The sequence below is a fragment of the Salmo trutta genome, unplaced genomic scaffold, assembly GCF_901001165.1.
Source record: "Salmo trutta unplaced genomic scaffold, fSalTru1.1, whole genome shotgun sequence".
Lineage (NCBI taxonomy): Eukaryota > Metazoa > Chordata > Actinopteri > Salmoniformes > Salmonidae > Salmo > Salmo trutta.
The window spans coordinates 514438-532747 of record NW_021822673.1 but is presented as its reverse complement, the minus strand read 5'-3'; the positions used below and the strand labels follow the sequence as shown (position 1 = coordinate 532747).

Sequence of the window (18310 nt, the reverse complement as noted above, 5' to 3'; positions counted from 1 at the left end):
AGCAACTTGCCTAAATGAAACGAAACAATTCACTTATTGTTTGTTAATAAATCACCGCAAATCTCTTCGCTAGCAAACGCGACTCCGTCTCCAAAAACAGCAGTGTCTTCAGTAATGTTTTACTTTCTACGACGTCTCCACTTTCCAAGTGTATTAAACAGGCAGGTATGATGTTCACTTGAAATCATTGATCCAGGCTGAATTTTAACCTACTTCTCTCTCTCTCTTTCCTCTTTGCAGCCAAAGCAGGTGGTCCAAAAGCCAGCTCAGGTATGTGACATGAAGGATTCTCACTGGGTACACGCCTGGTTGAATCAACGTTGTTTCCACATCATTTCAATGAAATGACGTTAAACTAACACGGAATAGACGTTGAATTGACATCTATGCCCAGTGGGTTGTATCCTAATACCCCCGCCACCACCTGTCTGTCTGTCTGTCTGTCTGTCTGTCTGTCTGTCTGTCTGTCTGTCTGTCTGTCTGTCTGTCTGTCTGTCTGTCTATCATATGTCTGCCTGTCTGTCTGTCTGCCTGTCTGTCTGTCTGTCCACCCATCAGCACTGAGAACAGTTGTCCTCAAGTCATCACAGCTCTTGTCATGTATGTTGTTGCTTCCAATCCTTGTCTCACCTAGGTCACGTCCCAAATGGCACCCTATTCCCCCATAGGGCCCTGTCAAAAGTAGTGCACTATTAAGGGAATAGGGTGCTATTTTGGGATGCATCCCTATTGTACACAAGGACCTCTCAGTCTAGGCAACTAAACCTACACATAAGCACACGTACAGTGCATTTGGAAAAGTATTCCAGACCCCTTGACTTTTTCCACATTTTGTTACATTACAGCCATATTCTAAAATGGATTAAAGTAATGTTTTTCCTCATCAATCTACACACAATACCCCATAAGGACATCACAATAATGACCATAATGACATCACAATACCCCATAATGACATCACAATACCCCATAATGACATCACAATACCCCATAATGACGAAGTGAAAACAGGTTTTTAGAAAGCAAATGTATATAAAAAATTATAAATAAAAAAACATATTTACATAAGGATTCAGAGCCTTTGCTATGAGACTGTAAATTGAGCTCAGGTGCATCCTGTTTCCATTGATCATCCTTCAGATGTTTCTACAACTTAATTGGAGACCACCTGTCGTAAATTCTATTGATTGGACATGATTTGGAAAGGCACACACCTATATATATAAGGTCCCACAGTTGACAGTACATGTCAGAGCAAAAACCAAGCCATGAGGTCGAAGGAATTGTCTGTAGAGCTCCGAGACAGGATTGTGTCGAGGCAAAGATCTGGGGAAGGACACCAAAAAATGTCTGCATCATTGAAGGTCCCCAAGAACACAGTGGCCTCCATCATTCTTAAATTAAAGAAGTTTGGAACCACCAAGACTCTTCCTAGAGCTGGCCGCCCGGCCAAACTGAGCAATCGGGGGAGAAGGGCCCTGGTCAGGGAGGTGACCAAGAACCCAATGGTCACTCTTACAGAGCTCCAGAGTTCCTCTGTGGAGATGGGAGAACCTTCCAGAAGGACAACCATCTCTGCAGCACTCCACCAATCAGGCCTTTATGGTAGAGTGGCCAGCTGGAAGCCACTCCTCAGTAAAAGGCACATGACAGACCGCTTGGAGTTTGCCAAAAGGCACCTAAAGACTCTCAGACCATGAGAAACAAGATTCTCTGGTCTGATGAAACCAAGAGTCAACTCTTTGGCCTGAATGCCAAGTGTCACATCTGGAAGAAACCTGACACCATTCCTATGGTGAAGCATGGTGGTGGCAGCATCATGCTGTGGGGATGTTTTTCAGCGGCAGGGACTGGGAGACTAGTCAGGATGGATGGAAAGGTATTTGGGTGAGTGAGGGGTTACAGTACTGTAGGTATTTGGGGTGAGTCAGGGGTTACAGTACTGTACTGAAGGTATTTGGGGTGAGTCAGGGGTTACAGTACTGAAGGTATTTGGGGTGAGTGAGGGGTTACTGTACTGAAGGTATTTGGGTGAGTGAGGGGTTACAGTACTGAAGGTATTTGGGTGAGTGAGGGGTTACTGTACTGAAGGTATTTGGGGTGAGTGAGGGGTTACTGTACTGAAGGTATTTGGGTGAGTGAGGGGTTACAGTACTGTACTGAAGGTATTTGGGGTGAGTCAGGGGTTACAGTACTGAAGGTATTTGGGGTGAGTGAGGGGTTACAGTACTGAAGGTATTTGGGGTGAGTCAGGGGTTACAGTACTGTACTGAAGGTATTTGTGTGTGTGTGTGTGTGTGTGTGTGTGTGTGTGTGTGTGTGTGTGTGTGTGTGTGTGTGTGTGTGTGTGTGTGTGTGTGTGTGTGGTGGGGAGGAGATGGCCTGGAGACTAGCTAAGACCCTGAGTGTGTGAGGAGATGTTAGAGCCATCACAAATGATCATGTGCTTTTCTCCCTGTCTTCTCCACTTCTATCCCTGCCACACACACACACACACACACACACACACACTGTAAATCCCCTCCCAGGTGGAGATGTCATTTGGTGTAGTCTGTCTTTGTGTACGGTCAGCTTTTGTTAGTCAAAACAAACCGCAATGACTGTCCGACAGACTTGGGTTTGAGTCGCTTTGGAAACGTTAGATAAATGTTTATCCAGGGGTGTGTTGTGTTATGAAGAGAGTTCCCCCCCATGGGGAAGAAGCAAGGGAACACCCAAGATGAACCTATCTGCCTGGTTACTGCATTTTCCTTTTCTCCTCCAAATGAAGTCATTGATATGTAGTTTGAATGAGGAGACAGGTAGATATGTAGTTTGAATGAAGAGACAGGTAGATATGTAGTTTGAATGAGGAGACAGGTAGATATGTAGTTTGAATGAAGAGACAGGTAGATATGTAGTTTGAATGAGGAGACAGTTAGATATGTAGTTTGAATGAAGTGACAGGTAGATATGTAGTTTGAATGAAGAGACAGGTAGATATGTAGTTTGAATGAAGTGACAGGTAGATATGTAGTTTGAATGAAGTGACAGGTAGATATGTAGTTTGAATGAGGAGACAGGTAGATATGTAGTTTGAATGAAGTGACAGGTAGATATGTAGTTTGAATGAGGAGACAGGTAGATATGTAGTTTGAATGAGGTGACAGGTAGATATGTAGTTTGAATGAAGTGACAGGTAGATATGTAGTTTGAATGAGGTGACAGGTAGATATGTAGTTTGAATGAAGTGACAGGTAGATATGTAGTTTGAATGAGGAGACAGGTTGATATGTAGTTTGAATGAAGAGACAGGTAGATATGTAGTTTGAATGAAGTGACAGGTAGATATGTAGTTTGAATGAAGAGACAGGTAGATATGTAGTTTGAATGAGGTGACAGGTAGATATGTAGTTTGAATGAAGAGACAGGTAGATATGTAGTTTGAATGAGGAGACAGGTAGATATGTAGTTTGAATGAGGAGACAGGTAGATATGTAGTTTGAATGAGGAGACAGGTAGATATGTAGTTTGAATGAGGAGACAGGTAGATATGTAGTTTGAATGAGGTGACAGGTAGATATGTAGTTTGAATGAAGTGACAGGTAGATATGTAGTTTGAATGAGGAGACAGGTAGATATGTAGTTTGAATGAAGTGACAGGTTGATATGTAGTTTGAATGAGGAGACAGGTAGATATGTAGTTTGAATGAGGTGACAGGTAGATATGTAGTTTGAATGAAGAGACAGGTAGATATGTAGTTTGAATGAGGAGACAGGTAGATATGTAGTTTGAATGAGGAGACAGGTAGATATGTAGTTTGAATGAGGAGACAGGTAGATATGTAGTTTGAATGAGGAGACAGGTAGATATGTAGTTTGAATGAGGAGACAGGTAGATATGTAGTTTGAATGAAGTGACAGGTAGATATGTAGTTTGAATGAGGAGACAGGTAGATATGTAGTTTGAATGAGGAGACAGGTAGATATGTAGTTTGAATGAAGAGACAGGTATATATGTAGTTTGAATGAAGAGACAGGTAGATATGTAGTTTGAATGAGGAGACAGGTAGATATGTAGTTTGAATGAGGAGACAGGTAGATATGTAGTTTGAATGAAGAGACAGGTAGTTATGTAGTTTGAATGAAGAGACAGGAGGTAGTAGGTTTGAATGAAGAGACGGTAGAGGTATTTGAATGAAGAGACAGGTAGATATGTAGTTTGAATGAGGAGACAGGTAGATATGTAGTTTGAATGAGGGAGACAGGTAGATATGTAGTTTGAATGAAGAGACAGGTAGATATGTAGTTTGAATGAGGAGACAGGTAGATATGTAGTTTGAATGAGGAGACAGGTAGATATGTAGTTTGAATGAGGAGACAGGTAGATATGTAGTTTGAATGAGGAGACAGGTAGATATGTAGTTTGAATGAAGAGACAGGTAGATATGTAGTTTGAATGAGGAGACAGGTAGATATGTAGTTTGAATGAAGAGACAGGTAGATATGTAGTTTGAATGAAGAGACAGGTAGATATGTAGTTTGAATGAAGAGACAGGTAGATATGTAGTTTGAATGAAGAGACAGGTAGATATGTAGTTTGAATGAGGAGACAGGTAGATAAGTAGTTTGAATGAGGAGACAGGTAGATAGGAGACAGGTAGATATGTAGTTGAATGAAGAGACAGGTAGATATGTAGTTTGAATGAAGTGACAGGTAGATATGTAGTTTGAATGAGGAGACAGGTAGATATGTAGTTTGAATGAAGAGACAGGTAGATATGTAGTTTGAATGAGGAGACAGTAGATATGTAGTTTGACTGAGGAGACAGTAGATATGTAGTTTGAATGAAGAGACCAGGTAGATATGTAGTTTGAATGAGGAGACAGGTAGATATGTAGTTTGAAAGATGTGACAGGTAGATATGTAGTTTGAATGAAGTGACAGGTAGATATGTAGTTTGAATGAGGAGACAGGTAGATATGTAGTTTGAATGAGGAGACAGGTAGATATGTAGTTTGAATGAGGAGACAGGTAGATATGTAGTTTGAAAGATGTGACAGGTAGATATGTAGTTTGAATGAAGAGACAGGTAGATATGTAGTTTGAATGAAGAGACAGGTAGATATGTAGTTTGAATGAAGAGACAGGTAGATATGTAGTTTGAATGAAGTGACAGGTAGATATGTAGTTTGAATGAAGAGACAGGTAGATATGTAGTTTGAATGAAGAGACAGGTAGATATGTAGTTTGAATGAAGAGACAGGTAGATATGTAGTTTGAATGAAGAGACAGGTAGATATGTAGTTTGAATGAAGTGACAGGTAGATATGTAGTTTGAATGAGGAGACAGTTAGATATGTAGTTTGAATGAAGTGACAGGTAGATATGTAGTTTGAATGAAGAGACAGGTAGATATGTAGTTTGAATGAAGTGACAGGTAGATATGTAGTTTGAATGAAGAGACAGGTAGATATGTAGTTTGAATGAAGAGACAGGTAGATATGTAGTTTGAATGAGGAGACAGGTAGATATGTAGTTTGAATGAGGAGACAGGTAGATATGTAGTTTGAATGAAGAGACAGGTAGATATGTAGTTAGTTGGTTGGACTGTTGTTTTTAGTGAGGCTGTGTAGACATCAGTGGGGTTGTGAACTGCAGCATTAGACACACACAGTCCTGTACTAAGGCCCCGAGCAACACAGGATTTTCAGACATAGAGCCTGATGGGAGTACTAAATCCAACGACTTTCATTTTCACACAAGCTCCGCAACGTGTTTCTGCTTAACAATTTGACCCCCCCCAAAATGTTTTGTAGACAAGCCCCCTTTAGCTGACTGTAGTGATTGTAGTTCACCTTCACACCGTTCTGTTTTAAAGACTGTTACGGACAGTTAACTCCCAGCACATAATGAGGTATTGTACAGCTTAACTAGGAGGAACTCTTAGATCAGTGAACAAATGACAAATAGTTTATCAGTGATTAAAGAACTTTAAAAACCCTGTGAAGTACACTACAGTACAGACAGTCCCCCTCCTTCTCCTCTCTAATTTTCACCCTCACACTCCAGCAATCCACACACCTCCCTTCCTTCCTCCCTCCCTCCCCCCCTCCCTCCCTCCCTCTGTTCGCTGGTGTGAATGCATAACTGGACCCTGATTTGCTGCTTTGTGGGAACAGGGTACAGGGGGTGTGTGTGTGTGTGTGTGTGTGTGTGTGTGTGTGTGTGTGTGTGTGTGTGTGTGTGTGTGTGTGTGTGTGTGTGTGTGTGTGTGTGTGTGTGTTGGTTTTGAGCTGCTCTGCCAGTGCTGTGATGGAGCCAAGTAGCTCCATCACATGTCACTGAGAACACTCTCTCTCTCTCTCTCTCTGTCTCTGTCTCTGTCTCTCTCTCTCTCTCTCTCTGTCTCTGCCTCTCTCTCTCTGTCTCTCTCTCGCTCTCTCTCTCTCGCTCTCTCTCTCTCTGTCTGTCTCTGTCTCTCTCTCTCTCTGTCTCTCTCTGTCTGTCTCTCTCTCTCTCGCTCTCTCTCTCTCTCTCTCTCGCTCGCTCGCTCTCTCTTGCTTTCTCTCTCTCTCTCTCTCTCTCTCTCTCTCTCGCTCTCTGTCTCTCGCTCTCTCTCTCTCTGGCTGTTTTACCTCAGAGCCCTACACCACCAGCACCCTGTGTGAACCATCCAACCCCTTTCATTCCAGAGGGTGGGAGAGGGAGGGAGGAAGGAGCTGATGAGGGAGAGGGAGGGAGGGAGCTAGGAGGAGAGAGGGAGCGGTAGGAGGGAGGGAGAGTAGAGGAGGAAGGGGTTAGGAGAGAGCACAGGCCTGACCCGGAAGCTCCAACCTGTCTCCTCTCTCTCCACAGAGTCTCTAATGATGTACAGAGATACAGCTAGTTACCAGTTCTCCCTGTCTCCTCTCTCTCCACAGAGTCTCTAATGATGTACAGAGATACAGCTAGTTACCAGTTCTCCCTGTCTCCTCTCTCTCCACAGAGTCTCTAATGATGTACAGAGATACAGCTAGTTACCAGTTCTCCCTGCCTTCCAGAAAACTCCTTATTTACTTCAAAGTAAAAAGGGCTGGGAGGGGGGGGGTGGGGTGGGGGTGTTCAGGGTGGGAGGTGTTCAGGGTGGAGGTGTTCAGGGTGGGGGTGTTCAGGGTGGAGGTGTTCAGGGTGGGGGTGTTCAGGGTGGAGGTGTTCAGGGTGGGGTGGAGGTGTTCAGGGTGGAGGTGTTCAGAGTGGGAGGTGTTCAAGGAGGGGGTGTTCAGGGTGGAGGTGTTCAGGATGGAGGTGTTCAGGGTGGGGGTGTTCAGGGTGGGGTGGGGGTGTTCAGGGTGGGGGTGTTCAGGGTGGGGGTGTTCAGGGTGGGGTGGAGGTGTTCAGGGTGGGGGTGTTCAGGGTGGGGTGGGGTGTTCAGGGTGGAGGTGTTCAGGGTGGGGGTGTTCAGGGTGGGGGTGTTCAGGGTGGGGGTGTTCAGGGTGGGAGGTGTTCAGGGTGGAGGTGTTCAGGGTGGGGGGTGTTCAGGGTGGGGGTGTTCAGGGTGGAGGTGTTCAGGGTGGGGGGTGTTCAGGGTGGGAGGTGTTCAGGGTGGGGGTGTTCAGGGTGGGGGGTGTTCAGGGTGGGGGGTGTTCAGGGTGGAAGTGTTTAGGGTGGGGGTGTTCAGGGTGGGGGGGTTCAGGGTGAGGGTGTTCAGGGTGGGAGGTGTTCAGGGTGGAGGTGTTCAGGGTGGGGGGTGTTCAGGGTGGAGGTGTTCAGGGTGGGGGGTGTTCAGGGTGGAGGTGTTCAGGGTGGGGGGTGTTCAGGGTGGTGGTGTTCAGGGTGGGGGGTGTTCAGGATGGGGGTGTTCAGGGTGGGGGTGTTCAGGGTGGAGGTGTTCAGGGTGGGGGTGTTCAGGGTGGAGGTGTTCAGGGTGGGGGGGTGTTCAGGGTGGGAGGTGTTCAGGGTGGGGGGTGTTCAGGGTGGAAGTGTTCAGGGTGGGGGGTGTTCAGGGTGGGGGTGTTCAGGGTGGGAGGTGTTCAGGGTGGAAGTGTTCAGGGTGGGAGGTGTTCAGGGTGGAGGTGTTCAGGGTGGAGGTGTTCAGGGTGGGGGTGTTCAGGGTGGAGGTGTTCAGGGTGGAGCTGTTCAGGGTGGGAGGTGTTCAGGGTGGGGTGGGGGTGTTCAGGGTGGGGGTGTTCAGGGTGGAGGTGTTCAGGGTGGAGGTCGGGGTGTTCAGGGTGGAGGTGTTCAGGGTGGGAGTGTTCAGGGTGGAGGTGTGCAGGATGGGGGTGTTCAGGGTGGGGGTGTTCAGGGTGGGGGTGTTCAGGGTGGGGGTGTTCAGGGTGGGGGTGTTCAGGGTAGGGGTGTTCAGGGTGGGGGGTGTTCAGGGTGGGGGTGTTCAGGGTGGAGGTGTTCAGGGTGGAGGTGGGGGTGTTCAGGGTGGGGGGTGTTCAGGGTGGGGGTGTTCAGGGTGGGGGTGTTCAGGGTAGGGGTGTTCAGGGTGGGGGGTGTTCAGGGTGGAGGTGTTCAGGATGGGGGTGTTCAGGCTGGGAGGTGGGATAGAAGCCATGCACAGACAGAAACAAGCAGTACAGTGAACCTGTAGCAGACAGGACTGGTACTTTAACCCCGATCAGTCCTGAGACCCCAAGCTAAAATCACCCTTTTCATTCATCTGAATGTCCCAGTCCTTATATTCAGCCATGTTCTGGTCACACCAACCAGGGCGACAACTTCAACACAAAACTAGAGTTGCATTCATGACTTTAACTGCCAAATGGCAATAAATAAAAATCAAATAAGCTCTGCCCGAAACAAAAAACCTGATTAAAATGTATTCATCTGAATGCTCCAAGTACATGAATTGTCTGCTCAGTGTGGAATGAATATCCAACTAGTCAGTGACCACTGTGTGGAGTTTGTGACAGCGACTATATGAGCTTATTACAGTATTATAGACACTATGACCTGAGATCTCCAATGACCTTCTACGTGGAAGAACCCAGGACCTTTTTAACGACTCTACAGTGGATTGTGATCATCACAGAGGGTTATGTGTGTGTGATTCCTGACCGTCTCTGTGTTTACTGGCTTCTACCTCAAACCATTCAGACTCTACACAAATGTTTGTAAACACAAGACCTAGTTCTGGACCCCTTGGGGATCTTCCTTTGTCTCACTAACACCTCTCTAGTTTAGCCCCCTGTTAATCACTAACACCTCTCTAGTTTAGCCCCCTGTTAATCACTAACACCTCTCTAGTTTAGCCCCCCTGTTAATCACTAACACCTCTCTAGTTTAGCCCCCCTGTTAACCACTAACACCTCTCTAGTTTAGCCCCCCCTGTTAATCACTAACACCTCTCTAGTTTAGCCCCCCTGTTAACCACTAACACCTCTCTAGTTTAGCCCCCCTGTTAACCACTAACACCTCTCTAGTTTAGCCCCCCTGTTAACCACTAACACCTCTCTAGTTTAGCCCCCCTGTTAACCACTAACACCTCTCTAGTTTAGCCCCCCTGTTAACCACTAACACCTCTCTAGTTTAGCCCCCCTGTTAACCACTAACACCTCTCTAGTTTAGCCCCCCTGTTAATCACTAACACCTCTCTAGTTTAGCCCCCCTGTTAATCACTAACACCTCTCTAGTTAGCCCCCCTGTTAACCACTAACACCTCTCTAGTTTAGCCCCCCTGTTAACCACTAACACCTCTCTAGTTTAGCCCCCCTGTTAACCACTAACACCTCTCTAGTTTAGCCCCCCTGTTAATCACTAACACCTCTCTAGTTTAGCCCCCCTGTTAACCACTAACACCTCTCTAGTTTAGCCCCCCTGTTAATCACTAACACCTCTCTAGTTTAGCCCCCCTGTTAACCACTAACACCTCTCTAGTTTAGCCCCCCTGTTAACCACTAACACCTCTCTAGTTTAGCCCCCCTGTTAATGACTAACACCTCTCTAGTTTAGCCCCCCTGTTAATCACTAACACCTCTCTAGTTTAGCCCCCCTGTTAATCACTAACACCTCTCTAGTTTAGCCCCCCTGTTTATCACTAACACCTCTCTAGTTTAGCCCCCCTGTTAATCACTAACACCTCTCTAGTTTAGCCCCCCTGTTAATCACTAACACCTCTCTAGTTTAGCCCCCCTGTTAACCACTAACACCTCTCTAGTTTAGCCCCCCTGTTAACCACTAACACCTCTCTAGTTTAGCCCCCCTGTTGATCACTAACACCTCTCTAGTTTAGCCCCCCTGTTAACCACTAACACCTCTCTAGTTTAGCCCCCCTGTTAATCACTAACACCTCTCTAGTTTAGCCCCCCTGTTAATCAGTAATGGTTTATAAATGTCCAAACTTCAGTAGCTCCTCCCTCCCTTCTTCCCCTCCCTTCTTCCTTCCTTCCTCCCTCCCTCCCTCCCTCCTTCCTTCCTTCCTTCCTTCCTTCCTTCCTTCCCTCTCGCTCCACTCTCATTGGTTCTCCTGGCTGTGTCACATGGTAGTGTTTAGTGGACCCTTCACAGCTGAACTAATGAATGGAGAGGGAGGGAGGGAGGGAGGGAGTTGGGGTCCTGTAATGCAGACAAGCTTTCGCCTCTCTCTGTCTCTCTCTCTCTGCTGAATGGGAATACTGCCTCAGACTCTGGTCCCAAACGGCATCCTATTCCCTACATAGTGTACTACTTTAGACCAGAGTCTATGGGGGCCCTATGAGGTGAATAGGGTGCCATTTGGGACACATCCTCAGCCGCAGCCTGGGAAAGGAAGAGGGTTATAAATTGTGTCAGTTAGGCTCCCCTCGAATAAAATGGAAGCCATGTGGAAAATGAAAATCCATTTCAATCTGAAAAGCGAGGGACGCTGGGATGGAGGGGGTTTTCTCCCTGTTCCATGGTGGTCGCTGGTCGCTCATCTTGGAAGACTTTTTTGAAGTTGGAAACACCCGCTGTAGTGTTCTTGTGTAAGCTTGTTAAAAGAGAGTGTGTGAAACTATGCACTCAACACATTGTTAGGGGGGTGGGGGTGGAAACGAGTGCTTTCCAGGAAGTGCTTTCTGGTAATACGTTGTATATCAAACGGAGTTCTACTCCTGTAGCAAAACCTGTTCATTCAGGAATTTCAACTAACCTTGTATTTGTCTCTTTTCATGTAGTTTCATGCTCCAACAAGTCTTGATGCTCTGCTATGGTGTTATGTTACTATATGATGAAATCATGTCTTGTCAGTTTCATTTTGTTCGGCCAGCCTTACATTAAAGGTTGCTCATAAGACAATGTAGTATAACCCATTTTAGCTTTTGTCCTTCATTAGAAGGAGCCGCGTTCTGTTGAAAAGTGTGAAACTGACCGGGTCATTGTGTTGCCCCTGCAGGAAGAGGAAGAGGAGGAAGAGGAGGAAGAGGAGGAGTCTGGAGAGGAGGATTAAAGAACAACATCATTTCACCTCTTACTTCCTTCTGGCAGTTCTTCCTCCTGGGGAACCACTGCCTTCACCACTTACTAAGGACGCTGACCCATGACCTCTCTGTCCACTCTCATATCGTACTGTTTTCATTTGACACTTTTGTTTGGGTTTATTTTTTGTTGTTGTTGTTGTTTGTTTTGATTCTGAGATGAACACACAGAGCATGAGCCGCAAAAAAAAAAAAACCCCGAAACACTAAATATGACAACAAAGATCCGCTGTACCTCTTTACAACAACAGTAATGTTTTATCTGCTGTAAGGACAGAGGTTCTGGGGTTGGTACCGCTGCAGGTTCTACTCCCCTCCTCCCCTGTCGTTGTCCACTGATTCTCCAGGGTGTCTTTCTTTGAGGGAGAGATAGAAAGTCTGTTATTGGCATTCAGAAATTGCGACCATATGGCTGCTGTTTCAGTACAACAGAGGTCTAGAACACACACACAGACCCTCCCTCCGCCGAGTCCCGTGTCGGACCACCAAACACAGGGAGACAGACTACTCTCTCTTCAAGTCAGGTTATTTTAATCTATCATGTTTTTAATCTACCGTGGAATTGCTTTTTTATATATAACAAATTGGCTTCTTTAACTTGCTAAAATCACACCTTTTTAATTGATGAATTCCTCAGTTGAGGTTGTTGGATATTAGCAGGTATGTCGTTTTTTTCATCATGTTCGTTTTACTGCCAGTTAGTCTCTTTAACCAAGAACCTTTTTCACCTGCTTTTATTATATTGTGATAATTATCATTTTATATTGTGATAATTATCATTTAATATTGTGATAATTATCATTTAATATTGTGATAATTATCATTTTATATTGTGATAATTATCATTTTATATTGTGATAATTATAACCACACAACAAAGAGAAGAACTCAGCTTTAATGTTTATTATGGTGAAGTTCACATGATGGAACGATCTTAATGGAGGTAATATGATATTATTGGATTTACAGGGCTCTTATAAATAATATGCTTTATTGTTTTCTCTATTAGGAAACAATGAGTTGATAGTCACAGTTCTCATCATCGACATCTTGATTATCCAGTTCGTTTTTACAAGTATAAATTTAACAGAGAGCTTTAACGTTGCAATGCTTCAATACCAACTTGGCTGTACTGCGGCTGGTTCTCAGTTAGAAAACAACCGTATTTAATCCAGCATTTACCTGAGGTCTGCAGGTCTTTGGTGGACTCATTTCATTTTTGTGGATTGAGAGATGATTTTAACATGTCGTCTTAGTTCTATTTCCATGATCAATCCTCTTAAATATCACTTCTTATCGATGTCATCTGATTAACCTACTCACACACATACAGACATCATACATACATACATACATACATACATCATACATACATACATACATACATACATACATACATACATACATACATACATACATACATACATACATACATACATACATACATACATACATACATACAGTGGGGGGAAAAAGTATTTGATCCCCTGCTGATTTTGTACGTTTGCCCACTGACAAAGAAATGATCAGTCTATAATTTTAATGGTAGGTTTATTTGAACAGTGAGAGAGAATAACAACAAAAAAAATCCAGAAAAAAGCATGTCAAAAATGTTATAAATTGATTTGCATTTTAATGAGCGAAATAAGTATTTGACCCCCTCTCAATCAGAAAGATTTCTGGCTCCCAGGTGTCTTTTATACAGGTAACGAGCTGAGATAAGGAGCACACTCTTAAAGGGAGTGCTCCTAATCTCAGCTTGTTACCTGTATAAAAAACACCTGTCCACAGAAGCAATCAATCAATCAGATTCCAAACTCTCCACCATGGCCAAGACCAAAGAGCTCTCCAAGGATGTCAGGGACAAGATTGTAGACCTACACAAGGCTGAAATGGGCTACAAGACCATCGCCAAGCAGCTTGGTGAGAAGGTGACAACATTTGGTGCGATTATTCGCAAATGGAAGAAACACAAAATAACTGTCAATTTCCCTCGGCCTGGGGCTCTATGCAAGATCTCACCTCGTGGAGATGCAATGATCATGAGAACGGTGAGGAATCAGCCCAGAACTACACGGGAGGATCTTGTCAATGATCTCAAGGCAGCTGGGACCATAGTCACCAAGAAAACAATTGGTAACACACTACGCCGTGAAGGACTGAAATCCTGCAGCGCCCGTAAGGTCCCCCTGTTCAAGAATACATATACATGCCCGTCTGAAGTTTGCCAATGAACATCTGAATGACTCAGAGGACAACTGGTGAAAGTGTTGTGGTCAGATGAGACCAAAATGGAGCTCTTTGACATCAACTCAACTCGCCGTGTTTGGAGGAGGAGGAATGCTGCCTATGACCCCAAGAACACCATCTCCACCGTCAAACATGGAGGTGGAAACATTATGCTTTGGGGGTGTTTTTCTGCTAAGGGGACAGGACAACTTCACCGCATCAAAGGGACGATGGACGGGGCCATGTACCGTCAAATCTTGGGTGAGAACCTCCTTCCCTCAGCCAGGGCATTGAAAATGGGTCATGGATGGGTATTCCAGCATGACAATGACCCAAAACACACGGCCAAGGCAACAAAGGAGTGGCTCAAGAAGAAGCACATTAAGGTCCTGGAGTGGCCTAGCCAGTCTCCAGACCTTAATCCCATAGAAGATCTGTGGAGGGAGCTGAAGGTTCGAGTTGCCAAACGTCAGCCTCGAAACCTTAATGACTTGGAGAAGATCTGCAAAGAGGAGTGGGACAAAATCCCTCCTGAGATGTGTGCAAACCTGGTGGCCAACTAGAAGAAACGTCTGACCTCTGTGATTGCCAACAAGGGTTTTGCCACCAAGTACTAAGTCATGTTTTGCAGAGGGGTCAAATACTTATTTCCCTCATTAAAATGCAAATCATTTTGTAACATTTTTGACATGGATTTTTCTGGATTTTTTGTTGTTATTCTGTCTCTCACTGTTCAAATAAACCTACCATTAAAATTATAGACTGATCATTTCTTTGTAAGTGGGCACACGTACAAAATCAGCAGGGGATCAAATACTTTTTTCCCCCACTGTACATGCATGCATGCATGCATACACACACACACACACACACACACACACACACACACACACACACACACACACACACACACACACACACACACACTGTATGTTTGTCATTTTATGTGTCTTCTTATTCACAACATTGCTTTAAAACCATGGATTCCATTGATACTATTTTTTCACACTAACCTGGTCTGCCTTAACGAAACAAACCTTAAGAACAAACAAACAAAACCATAATAACAAAAAAAACATACAATTTACCTCATGTTTTACCTGCACCTTTAGTGCCAGTGTGAGATAGGATGACTCAGGAATTCTAGAACCAGAACCTTGATAATCCTTACTTCAGGTATTCTAGAACCCTGATAATCCTTCAGGTATTCTAGAAACCTGATAATCCTTCAGGTATTCTAGAACCCTGATAATCCTTCAGGTATTCTAGAAACCTGATAATCCTTCAGGTATTCTAGAACCCTGATAATCCTTACTTCAGGTATTCTGAGAATTCCGAAGACATGTCGGCACTTTGTGGTCTGATGCTGATGCAATATCTCCTCACCATTTCAAACTACCTCCGATTTCCTCCGCAACAACCTGAAAACTCCAAGCTCAAGTAATGCACACTTCCCTGCTACACAGTACTGCACAGTACTAAATAGTAGTACACAGTACTACACAGTACTACACAGTACTAAATAGTACTACATAGTACTACACAGTACTACATAGTATTACTACACACAACAACGCATGGGGTGGCAGTGTGTGTGTGTGTGTCAACGAGCTAACTTGTTATAAAAGTTGTTGTCTTGTGTCTCACAGTGGAACAGACATGTTCTGTGTAAGTCTGACAGGTAATTTACTGAAATCAGGAGTTTTTTTATATTTCCTATGTAGAACTCATAAGCAGCTAATGGAAGAAGTACTGTGGTGTCTTTATTTCACATTAACATTAGTGTTGTGTATCTATTTACATTACCATGAGTGTTGTGTATCTAAGTCCTAACAAGACACCCACCTTTCCCTCTCCTCAACTGGGACTTCTGTTTGACAAACTGTTAACTTGAATATATTTGTTTTTCTGATTTACTCAATGGTTTTTATTAAGGATCAAGTGCTTGTATGACACTACACGATATTATTGTTTTTTGTTTGTTTTTGCTCTGAATTTTTTTATTTTTGGTTATTTTTTTCTGAACTATGTACTATTCATATACATTTATGTACCTCAAACAAACTGCTAAAAATGGACTTATAATCGATTGACAAATACCTACCTCCAGTCTTGAAAAGGAATGATTTTTGCCGGGTTTCTTTCATTCAGTATGAGTTTTGATAATGTATGATGAAATCTATCGATATTAGGACTGCAAAAGATCCCTTACTCAAAAGTATTTTTGTAACAGTTTTCAAAACTTCTGAACCAAGTAAATGTTGACTTCACCCTGCGGAAGAAATAGCCTTCAAAAAATAATCTTGAAGATTTTCAGGTTTTGAAAAATATATGTTTGGGTTTTGTATATTGTATTCATGGATTTTTTTTTTTTAATTAGTAGATATTGATATACTTGATTAGATATTTTGTGTACTTTACGACACATGTGATTTTCTTTTTCTTGTTGTTATGGTTCAACCAGATGTATATGAAAATGCTTCTTAAGTAGTGATGGATTACAACTTTTAAATGTTAACATGGTATATTCTCATACGGGCCTGAGGTAGGGAGCCTCAGAGAGTTAGCCAAACAATCCAACATGCCCTTTCCACTCACACGGGCCTGAGGTAGGGAGCCTCAGAGAGTTAGCCAAACAATCCAACATGCCTGTTCCACTCATACGGGCCTGAGGTAGGGAGCCTCAGAGAGTTAGCCAAACAACCCAACATGCCCTCTCCACTCACACAGGCCTGCAAGCTGCAATTCAAACTTGACATCAGTCAGTTTTAAGCTGCTTTCATGTGCTCTCTGAATTATATTGACTGGGGAAAAATTACGGAATAGGAAAGGTCCCGGAATCGTGCTAACAACAACCGTTCATTTTGAGTTTCCGAGTCAGAAATACGTGTGGGCACAAACTTAGGGAACATCTTTGTATCCAAAGTTTCACAGTCGTATACTTTTGAGTTTCTCAGTCGTATACTTTTGAGTTTCTCAGTCGAATACTTCCGAGTTTCTCAGTCGGATACTTCCGAGTTTCTCAGTCAAATACCTCCGAGTTTCTCAGTCGGATACTTCCGAGTTTCTCAGTCGGATACTTCCGAGTTTCTCAGTCAAATACCTCCGAGTTTCTCAGTCGGATACTTCCGAGTTTCTCAGTCGGATACTTCCGAGTTTCTCAGTCAAATACTTCCGAGTTTCTCAGTCAGATACCTCCGAGTTTCTCAGTCAGATACCTCCGAGTTTCTCAGTCAAATACCTCCGAGTTTCTCAGTCGGATACTTCCGAGTTTCTCAGTCGAATACTTCCGAGTTTCTCAGTAGGATACTTCTGAATTTCTCAGTCGGATACTTCAGAGTTTCTCAGTCGAATACTTCCGAGTTTCTCAGTCGGATACTTCCGAGTTTCTCAGTCAAATACTTCAGAGTTTCTCAGTCAGATACTTCTGAGTTTCTCAGTCGGATACTTCCGAGTTTCTCAGTCGGATACTTCCGAGTTTCTCAGTCAAATACCTCCGAGTTTCTCAGTCGGATACTTCCGAGTTTCTCAGTCGGATACTTCCGAGTTTCTCAGTCAAATACTTCAGAGTTTCTCAGTCAGATACCTCCGAGTTTCTCAGTCAAATACCTCCGAGTTTCTCAGTCGGATACTTCCGAGTTTCTCAGTCGAATACTTCCGAGTTTCTCAGTAGGATACTTCCGAATTTCTCAGTCGGATACTTCAGAGTTTCTCAGTCGAATACTTCCGAGTTTCTCAGTCGGATACTTCCGAGTTTCTCAGTCAAATACTTCCGAGTTTCTCAGTAGGAGACTTCTTAGTTTCTCAGTCAGATGCAGACTTCAGAGTTTCCTATTTTCCGAGGAAGGCAGCATTAGTTTCTTCAAACACTATTACTGTCCAGAATGTTCCCTGAACTGTATCATTGGGTTCATCTGTGATAACAACTCTTGATAACTCTCAGGTACATAACAATCAAAACAGAGAACGTAGGTTGATCAAGAACCCACCTATTGTTGATGAGGTGAAGCCAAAATAGGCCTATACTTTATGTTGATGCAGTTTGACAGCTGCCTTGGTTTTGAAACGGCTTCGTAGGCCTACCTGTGTGAGTTGGCGATCACATGTTGTAGCTTTGAAAAGCACGGCTTAGAAACAGATAGACTTCACAGCTGAGAAGAACAATGGCTTTGTCTAAATACGTCACAAGCCATCAAATCCTTGCTTACTGCTTCCATGTTTCCGTAATTCTTCTCAAATCTCATTGGAGGTGTGGATCTACGGTTCCTCCTCTCGGGAACTTCTCTTACCAATGAACTTTGAGAGGAATTGAGGAAACAAGGACAGTTGGGGGGAAGCAAGTATTTGACGGCTAGTAATGTTTTGAGACGCAGCCATTGCCAGACTGTCCATCATCAGCATGAAAAGCTATAAGAGATAATTAAAAAAAAAAACATTTCAAAAAAGGGCTAAACACTGTGGTGCTCATAGCTGACACTTATTATATCATAGGAGGTAATGACGTTCCAATGTTGGAGCTCCAAGAACATTGGACTATATTTCATAAATATGTACTCAAGTTCTAAAGTGTAAGAGTATATAAAAAAAAAAGAATTGAAACAATGTTTTATTTTATTTTTATTTTGGGATGTTTTACCTCATGTTGGTGTGAATGTGTAACTATGGAAACCACTGTTTT

General features: G+C 43.7%; 1 long non-coding RNA gene across 1 annotated transcript; it reads left to right on the top strand.

The window, feature by feature from the left end:
* Positions 1–239: 239 nt before the first annotated feature.
* LOC115183160 (uncharacterized) lies at positions 240–12499 on the top strand. The gene is made up of 2 exons (XR_003873975.1): positions 240–270; positions 11322–12499. It is a non-coding gene; the product is annotated as an uncharacterized LOC115183160 (long non-coding RNA).
* The last annotated feature ends 5811 nt before the right edge of the window (positions 12500–18310 follow it).